At 38.2% G+C, this 9333-nt stretch overlaps 1 long non-coding RNA gene across 1 annotated transcript in view; it reads left to right on the forward strand.

Moving 5' to 3' along the window:
• The window catches only part of LOC128638096 (uncharacterized), a 49584-nt gene extending 40623 nt beyond the window's left edge, over nt 1-8961 (forward strand). The window contains exon 2 of the long non-coding RNA XR_008399045.1: nt 8668-8961. This is a non-coding gene — a long non-coding RNA (uncharacterized LOC128638096). The remainder of the gene's footprint in view (nt 1-8667) is intronic.
• The last annotated feature ends 372 nt before the right edge of the window (nt 8962-9333 follow it).

Raw genomic sequence — 9333 nt, forward strand, 5'->3', positions numbered from 1 at the left:
ACAGTATAACGGGAAAATGTGATGAAATATATATTAAAAATAAATACATTTAAACAATATCACAATTTTTTTCGTTTTTTTTTTAAGAGGGATTTTTGTGCAGACTAAAGTAAAACATAAAGACTGATGTTGCAAGTATTGGTGACTGTATAATGCAAGTAGACTCAGGTTTCTTTCACGCAGCAATTAATATAAATTATTGAGGTGCAATTATTACTATTATCATCAGCATCTCTTTTTATAGTGCCAGCAAATGCCATAGTGCTGGGTTCAAAAGTAGAGGTATACAATGGCAGGGATTTGTGGTAAGATACAGATACATAGTAACATACTAAACAAAACAAATTTGTTCTGGAGGAAGAGGGTGTTCTGTAATATTTTCCTACCTTGTTACGTTTTCCTACCTACGTAATGCGTACGGCCACACCTACAATAAACTTGCAAATACCCTTTGCACGCATGCACTCACTGCCACAGTCAGCAAATATTACAGAACACCGGTACGTCCACAATTTTGGCACTAGCTGGGGACATCAAAATACCAGTGCCAAAAAAGGCTTCCTACAACTATGTTCTTTTATTCTGTATATTCAATATTATTATACTGATTTATTTGATTAAAGGAGTGAACATATTTCAATAAAGCAGACATAATGTAAATAGTTACAAAATGTATTAGCTTTTCATCATGAAAGGGAATGTTTGTAACTATTTATATTTTGTCTGCTCACCATCACAGTATATTTATAATCCAAAAAAATTCAGCATCCATGTTGCACAATAAGAAGGAAGTAAGCCGTTCTGCTGCCCTCCATTGATTGCGCAAACCTGGATGCCGAAATCTTGTTTTTAGCTCACTATGAGCTAGCGCCACCCAGTGGTGGCTCACTGGGCACCATACACGCTCCAATAGAGGTGGTTCTCAAAACCGCCTCTATGATGGAGCTAAATCTACAGCCAATCAGCTCAGCAGCATCAGCACAGGGAGGCGTGCCACTGCCTGCTGGTCTTGGCTGACTCGGCTGAGTGACGTTGTCGCATTGGCACGGGAAGACAGCAGTACAGCAGGACGGAGCTGCTACGTAGACGAGAGGAGCCACGTTCTCACTGTCACACAGTATCAGTCAGGTCATCAGAGGAGCGAGCCGCGAGGACGAGGAGTGTCCAGTTGACTGTCCGGCAACTGACTGAGTGAAAGTGATGAACTATTTTTTTGTGATAAGGCAATTTTTTTTGTATATGAACAGATGACTGACTGCCTGTCCTCCCCAAACTACTTTGATCATTCTTCTCAGTATAGCATTATAGTGATGTTTTATATATATAACAGTGAATAATTAAGTAAATGGTTTATTAGTAGGTCCCTACATCTTTTAAATGTGTCCTCAGGCTACATTTTAAGGATATCTGAACTGGAGCACAGGTGAAATAATCAGATGATTAGTAAACCTGGTTATTTTACCTATTCTCACCCCAAGGTAATCCTGAAAACCTGATCTTTTGGGGAGGCCTGAGGGCAAGTTTGAAAACCAATGAGATAGAGCTACACAAAAGCATTTATAACACAGAAAGTGAAAAAAAGTTCTGCCTCTGGGAAGGTAAGACCTTGCACTATATTTTTTAATTTCTGCATTTGCCTATATAACAAGAATTGATTTAGTTTAAACTTTATACGATTTAAAAAGTAAATTTAAAGGAATTTAGAAGCTTCGTTTCTGCAAAAAAGTAGGTTTATTTTATTACATGTGTGTGTATATATATATATATATATATATAATTATAATTTATCTTTTATTTTTGTACTATTGTGACAAGATATCTAACCCTTTAACATTCAAATTGCAAAAAAAGTCACATAGGCAGTTTGCATGGAAATTCTGATTGACATCCCTATAATGAATAATTTTTTTAAAACAGAAAGCCATTAGAGACAATGAGAAATTATTTTTAGTAACCTAATGAGGTCTTTAACCGTTTGACTGCCAACGACTGCAACACATTGATGGGGACTACTATGCAGTTGTTAGTCTGTAATGCCCCTTCTTCATATAAGATATCTCCATACGTGACGTCTCCAGTGTCCTCCCTCCTTGATGGGTGTGTGATGAAGCAAAGGAATCTTCATCTCAAATATGTGACATTTGCGTTTCTAGAATGTTTAGTAATACAGGGTGGGGCATTTAAAGAGCTGGAATTTGATAAACTATCTCCATACCCAGTATTGGATATATTCATAATCATGAGCTGCTCTAGGTCTCATTGGGATTTCATTAATACAGGGGTGTCCAATCTTTTCACACAAAGGGCCAAACTTTAGTTTTTTTGTTTGTTTTTTAACTTGGAGGGTATGTGTGCAAATGTATTATTGTATGATTTATTGTGCTGATATGGAGAGTCATGCATATTGACACCCCTTTATTTTATTGGGGCATTTGTTTTTCTGTTTTTAAAACATAGTACAGGTACAAAAAACATGGAACAGGGGAGATGGGACTAGGGGCCCGATTATCTAAACCATGCAATTTCAGGCGTGGTTTTTCTTACCGACCCTCGCAGGGGCTGCCCTGGTAAAATTATCGTAAAAAAGGGACTGTCCCTATTGAAATTAATGGAGCTTGAAGTGAAGCAAAGTTGTCAGTGAGAAGGGGGCGCACTTTAAAAATGAAATCCTGCAGCCAATATAAATCACATTACGCTGCTTTATCTGTATAGCATCTTACAATCACCTATATTTTCATATGTGTGTGTTTTTTTTCTATTAGGGGTTTAAGTATTTTGAGTGTTTTGAGAAAAGCTTGTCATCTTTTAGTTAGCATGAAAAAACTGAGATCTGCAGTGTCAAAATCTTTACAGAATTACGCTGGTATTAGAGAGACAATTTCATATGCGCCCATGGAACGCCCATGTTCAGCCCATTTTACAAAATAAACAACAATTACACTTTGTATTTTAATTTTTGTTTTATTTGCACATCCAGTTTACTTAAATTAGGCCTTCAAGGACTAAGAAATTAGCATATGAACCTCCTAGGTTTAGCTTTCAACAAAGAATACCAAGAGAACAAAGAAAATGGAGATAAAAGAAAATCGGTAAGTTGTTTAAAATGACATGCCCTTTCTGAATCATGAAAGTTTATTTTGGATTAGACTGACTCTTTTTAAATAATTCCCAGGGAAATAGAAGTACTAGTGAGTATTCTTTAATAATATCGCCAGCCCAGAGAGCTTTAGGGTCCAAAGTGTAAACAACAATATCTTATGTCATTTAGGGCAATATTTACATGTCATAATACAGCTTATACATGTAACCTAAAGGTAGTTTTTTGTACCCTTAGAAAGATAGTACAGTACTGTAATCAGAAAGGTAAAAGTTGTTTTAAATAAATATAGACTTGTATTTACATTTTAGAACACAATCAACAAGCTAAAGACACAGACAGAGAACATTTTTATTTTATGGTTGGGAAAGGATAGTCATTTTTTAATTTATTTTTTAAAATCTTTTATTAATGTTTTAAATAAATATAACAAATAAGAAATGTCCATTTACAATGACAATACCAAGTCAGAGAACATACAAACATCAGAGTTGGCATACATGCGAGTGATAACCGTAGACCTCAAACTAGTTATACACATAGTTTACACATTGCTGCAATGTATCACACCTATATGAGTTAACAATAAGCTCAAAAAGGGGAAAATTGTTGCATGGACAGTATCTTGTGCATATGACTCGGATATAAAACATAGAACCTGTAAAGGTTATAAAGAAATATAGCAACTAGATATGTCCATTTGTAATGATAATACGCTATCAGAGTACATACAAACAGCACAGGTGGCATATATGTGAGTTGAAACCGTAGGTCTCAGGAGTCGTAGCTATAAACATCATTGGAGTGTACTACACCTATATGAGTGAACAGTGAGCTCAAAAGGGAAAAATTGAATGGACAGTATCAGGTATAAAAAACTCAAATGTAAAACTTGTCAAGAATATATAAAACCTAGAGCCTATAAAGGTGGGACCTCATTTTATATTTTAGTAGTTGTACCCCAACTTACTCAAAGGTTACTCTTGGACCAGCGAGGGGAGTTATCAAAATATATAAGCACGATTGATCTCTCAATTAGATAGCAGATTTAGATAAAGTGTTGTGATAGGGGAACCGTCATGACTATCATCAGTAGATTAGTTAGGCGTTAAACAATGGTACCTCTCTAGGGTGTAATAGTGTAGAGCGGTAAATACAGGGTAGAGATTCAGTGATTGTGGCTTACCAAGATAAGTAAGAAAGAATATGCTTCTAACCTGTGTCTATATTGTCAGACTCCAAGTCTAGGGAGCTAAAGTGCTGGGTATCTTAATGTGGTATGAATTCTTATCGGTAAGTAATTAATCCCAGTTAGTTATGGCGATGGACTGTAAGCCAAATACTAAAATGCTCTATCTCGGCCGCAGACAGCGCATCATTGATAATATGTACAGAGTCGTTACCATCAGCTTCTGATAAAAGTAAATACATATGGTAGGGTATATCAAATATAATAAACAGAATAAATACTTAACAGTTAGTAAACACTGCGCTCAACATATATGTCGCACATAAGGTCCTTTGGCAGAAAAACAAATATCTGCCTCCTGGAATCTGGATCACAGTATTACAGTATAAATTATTCCTCAGGGATACCAAGTTAAAGCTCTGCTTACTTAGGAGTGGTTTAAAATTAGCAGCAATAATGCCGATAGATGGCCTTACAGCTATATTGAGCTGCACGTGCTAGTCAGCCCTGTTAGTAGAGTTCCTACTCATCTAAGATAATATAGGTGTTGCATTACCTAAAATCCAAACTGAGGGTAAAATACCCTGTAATAGTGGTAGCCCTCACAAGATTAAATTAGAGAGAGCATTAAGTCACGACAATACATAGAGACATAGGGGCATATGTATCAAGCGCCGAATGGAGCTTGATGCCCCATGTTTCTGGCGAGCCTGCAGGCTCGCCAGAAACAGCAGTTATGAAGCAGCGTTCACAAAGGCCGCTGGTCCATAACCTGTCCGCCTGCTCTCAGCAGGCGGACAGACATCACCGCAATTCAACCCAATCCAGTATGATTGGGTTGATTGACACCCCTTGGCCGCGAGTCTGCAGGGGGCGGCGTTGCAATGCTGAATACGGCAAGTGTATTGCTCGCTGTATTCAGCGATGTCTGTCGGACCTGATCAGGTCCGACAGACATTGATAACTAGAAGCCATTGAGAAGTTTCAGCTGGTTAGTATATAAAACGTGTATGACATTCAAAATTATTGTAGTAAGTCACTGAATAAGTCTCAGACTCAAAGACCTCATAATAGCAGTAAACTGTTGAACTGCCTCCACATCGCCCTTGCGTTGGGGACACATTTAATAAGAAGACATTTTTCACTTGTATTGCTCTCAGGGTCACTATCGGTAGACGGGACAAAATTACAGATTACCTTTAGGATCAGTGAAGTTATACAGGACTAGGTGGGTTTAATCTCCCATCTCAGCTAGCCCACACCTTGTCGTTCTGCTCGTGAAAAATTGCCTAATATATTAAGTCCTGGGTCAGTAAGTTGCCATCCCCATGAACTAAATTGTAATGGTTGACAGGTTTCCAACGGGTTCTGTTTGCTGAAAGACGGTGTGGGTACTTTACATGTTCTGCACCTGGCATCGGCTGGAGCTGGGGATCGGTGGTAATAGGCATTCCAGGAATTCAAGTGTAGAAACCGCGAGGCTGCAGGGCCTTTTGATGCAGAAGAGAAAGCCTGATTCGGTTTCTCTGCTATGTATCCATCTCTCTCCCAGCAATTGCGTGTGGGAACATATTCCTCAGATGCGCTAGTGATAGCTGCCGTATTATTTCCCAGACCAGGTCTGATCTGCATTTGAGAAATGGAGGGCTTCACTTTGTAGATCTAGTCTTGAGAGATCTCAGGAGCCTCCAATAAGGGCTCTAGGGTGAGTATATTTTTGTTAGCGTCTGGGCTCACTGCTATTTGATTCGTAGCCAAGGGGACAGCCCCCAAACTTACCCCCACAGCCACATAATTATCAAGGCTGCGATCATTGTTGGCGGAAACCCGATGGGACCCACTCTGAGGACTCACACCAAGGATCACCTCACTCAGCTACCTCTCCAACTCCCGGAAATGATCATGCAGAAGCCGGTCCACTCAAGCCTTCCATTTCGCCAAAGCCTCACTAATATAGCACCTTAGGACGGTTGACGGTTCCTCCTTAGAAAAGATATAATGAGGGCAACAATTTTATGCTGCTATTAACCCAGAATCAATAAAATCCCGGGGGGGGGGGGGGTTTATATGTGCGGCAACCTTGACAACATAGATTGACTGAGTCACAAAGTAGGCCTGACTGCCATGCGGTCAGCTTCCATGCGGTCTCGCTGAAGAGCATAGGAAGATCCATCTATGCGATATTATCTCACTGACTCCTCTAGGGTAACTTCAGGACACTTTAACTAAGGTGCCAGGCACAAAAGTTATATTTTTTAAAGAGAAAAGTATAGTTAAATCCAAGTAAGAACCAGGAGCTCTTCACATATACGTTCTTCTGCAACAGCTGTAGGCTCCACCCCCCCCCCCCCCAGATAGATCATTCTTTTAAGATTAAAAAAAAGTATAATTCTGGATTTTGGAATTTGGGGATTTGTACCTGTAGTGCTTCTATAGGATTATTAAATCACATTGGTAAATAAATCTCTACCTTATTTAAAAGGTGAGGAGCCACATAAAACGCATTAGGTGGTTGCTTTATGGCACCTCGACCTTAGGTTGGACAAACTTGCATTATTATTGTAGCTGTCCCTCCAAAATGTCTTGTCTGGCATAGAAATTATGTCTTACAAATGTTTTTACTAGGTCAAATTTAAAATGCACAGAAGCCAATTTCAAATTTGATAGGAAGTGTTTCATTCTCTTAGTGTCTTTTGTTGAAGGAGCAACAATGCACTACTGTGAGCTAGCTGATCACTTTGGATGAACCAATATATGTGCAGCCTCCAATCAGCATCCAGCTCCCAGTAGTGACTTGCTGCCCCTGAGCTTACCTAGGTATGCTTTTTAACAATGGATACCAAGAGAATGAAACAAATTAGATAATAGAGGTAAATTGGAAAATGTTTAGAAGTACATGCTCAATCTGAATCATGGAAGAATAACTTTTACTTTACTGTACCTTTAACAATGAGACCCCTCCGCAGCCTAACGATCATCTATTAATCTAGTCCATTGACAACTCTCCTCTTTAATAAGTTTATCTTATGACGTACACAGGGTTCTCATTGTTCAGTACTAACTAATGTCTAAAGGGCCATCATAGTGATAAAATGAAATTCTCTAAATCATAAGAATGTCATTTTATCACTAGCAAACCGTCCTTGCTAGCAGCATTCCATTTCTCTTGAAAACATTTGCCGTAATGCGTTGAGGTTTGCCTCCGGTCAGGTCATTGCCAGGTCTGTAGTGAGTCGTGGATTGTGGTGTCCTTATCTTTACCTTCCGAGAGGAATGGAATGCTGCAAGCAAGGACGGTTCCAATAAAGCACAGTGAGCCTCTGATCAATCTGGAGAATGTTTGTATGTGGCATTGTTTTTATTTAATCTTGTGAGTAGATATATATAATCAAAACATAATGTAACAGCACCTGATTGTATCAATAGTAAAAGATATTTCCTTTTTCTTTCTTAGTGGGTGCACTAGTATAGTATCGCCAAAATACTCCAACTCATATATACAATAGTACTCAGCACACAAAAGTAATTCTCCTTGAAAAAAGGTGGAGTCCCGAAACGCGCATCAGAGTTTGAGTTGTTTGCCGGTGCCGTCAACTCACTACAGTACCTGCTTGTTCTACCAGCTTGTTGTTCTCTCGCCGGGACGCATCACTGATCCATACGGCTGAACCGCATCATAGGATTGTTTGCATGCATGTTGTATACGATTCCTGAAGCAACCCTGACGATAAGGATGGCTTAATTTCTTTTGGAAAGTGTGCATGCCGGAGCTGTTAAACGCACATAACTGCAAGTATTATACACAATATCTTTTAAACAACGTGTATGTTTACTACCACCTGTTACACCAAGCTGAGACACTGATATTACGTATTATAGGTGTTTGAATTCAGCCCAGAGTGAAAGGGACTAACACATGCATACTACTATTGTTCAGTGTGGAAAAGTACTGACAAGCTAACACATTAAAAGCGGATGGTACTAGTGGACATTAATACTGCATGTTGACATTCTCCAAAGACCTTACCATTTTGTCTTCAATTCTGGTAATACAGATTATTACCGGTCTTGGATTACAGACTAACTGAGACTTTTCATCTATCTCATCTGAGATTATTTTCCCCTAGGGACGCCTGGAGTGAAATTTAGTTTCTGTGTATGTATGATTGATGCATGCTACAAATAAGAAGTGTTTGAGTTTCCATCAGATTATAATATATATTTTTCAATTTGTTACATAGCGAATAAAGTGGTATTAGGAATTACTTTGGTATGCTGAGCACTATTGTATAAATGAGTAGATAAATATGGTGTGGTCAAGTGTATAGTGTCAATACATTTTTACTTGAGTCAAAGCTGCACTTTTTCTGCTTCTTTTTAGATTTCATCCACGGTGACCAGGATATATCACTATTTGAGAAGCGGCACTTGACTTCAGAACACACATTTCCTATTGAAGGACTATCGATAGCGCTGGTGACTTTGGGTGTATTTGTAAAGTGTAACTATTGCTGTTGATTGGGTCAGCAGAAGTTTTCTTTTGCAGGGGATAAACACACACAAGTCTGCTGTGTCACTACTAATGAAATAACATGCTTTAGCGAATTACAATTAGCGCTGCGGAATCTGTTGGCGCTCTACAAATAACCAATAATAATAATAATAATTACAGTGATTTAGCATTTCATTATTTCTTTATAATTGGAGCTTTTCTGGAGTTTCTTTGAAAAATTATTTTATATACTCACTGACCCGGGTCATTTGTTTAGTATCATTTATTTAGTACCAGTTATTGCTTATGGAATTTTATATGTTTTTTTTAAAATGCACCATATGTCTTATACATATTAATTTTATATGAGATATAATATATTCATTTTTACTTATAACTGTAGTTAGGCATTATCCCTGAAAGACTTTCCACTTGCAGAGTACTCTTGGTATGTAACTTAGATAGTGTGATTAGGTGCACAGATATACTTAAATGTTTTCACTTTTAGCTAACATCCATTTTTAAGAGTTTGGATAACTTTTATTGGTGATAACA

This window comes from Bombina bombina, chromosome 8 (genome assembly GCF_027579735.1).
Source record: "Bombina bombina isolate aBomBom1 chromosome 8, aBomBom1.pri, whole genome shotgun sequence".
In the NCBI taxonomy this organism is placed as follows: Eukaryota; Metazoa; Chordata; class Amphibia; order Anura; family Bombinatoridae; genus Bombina; species Bombina bombina.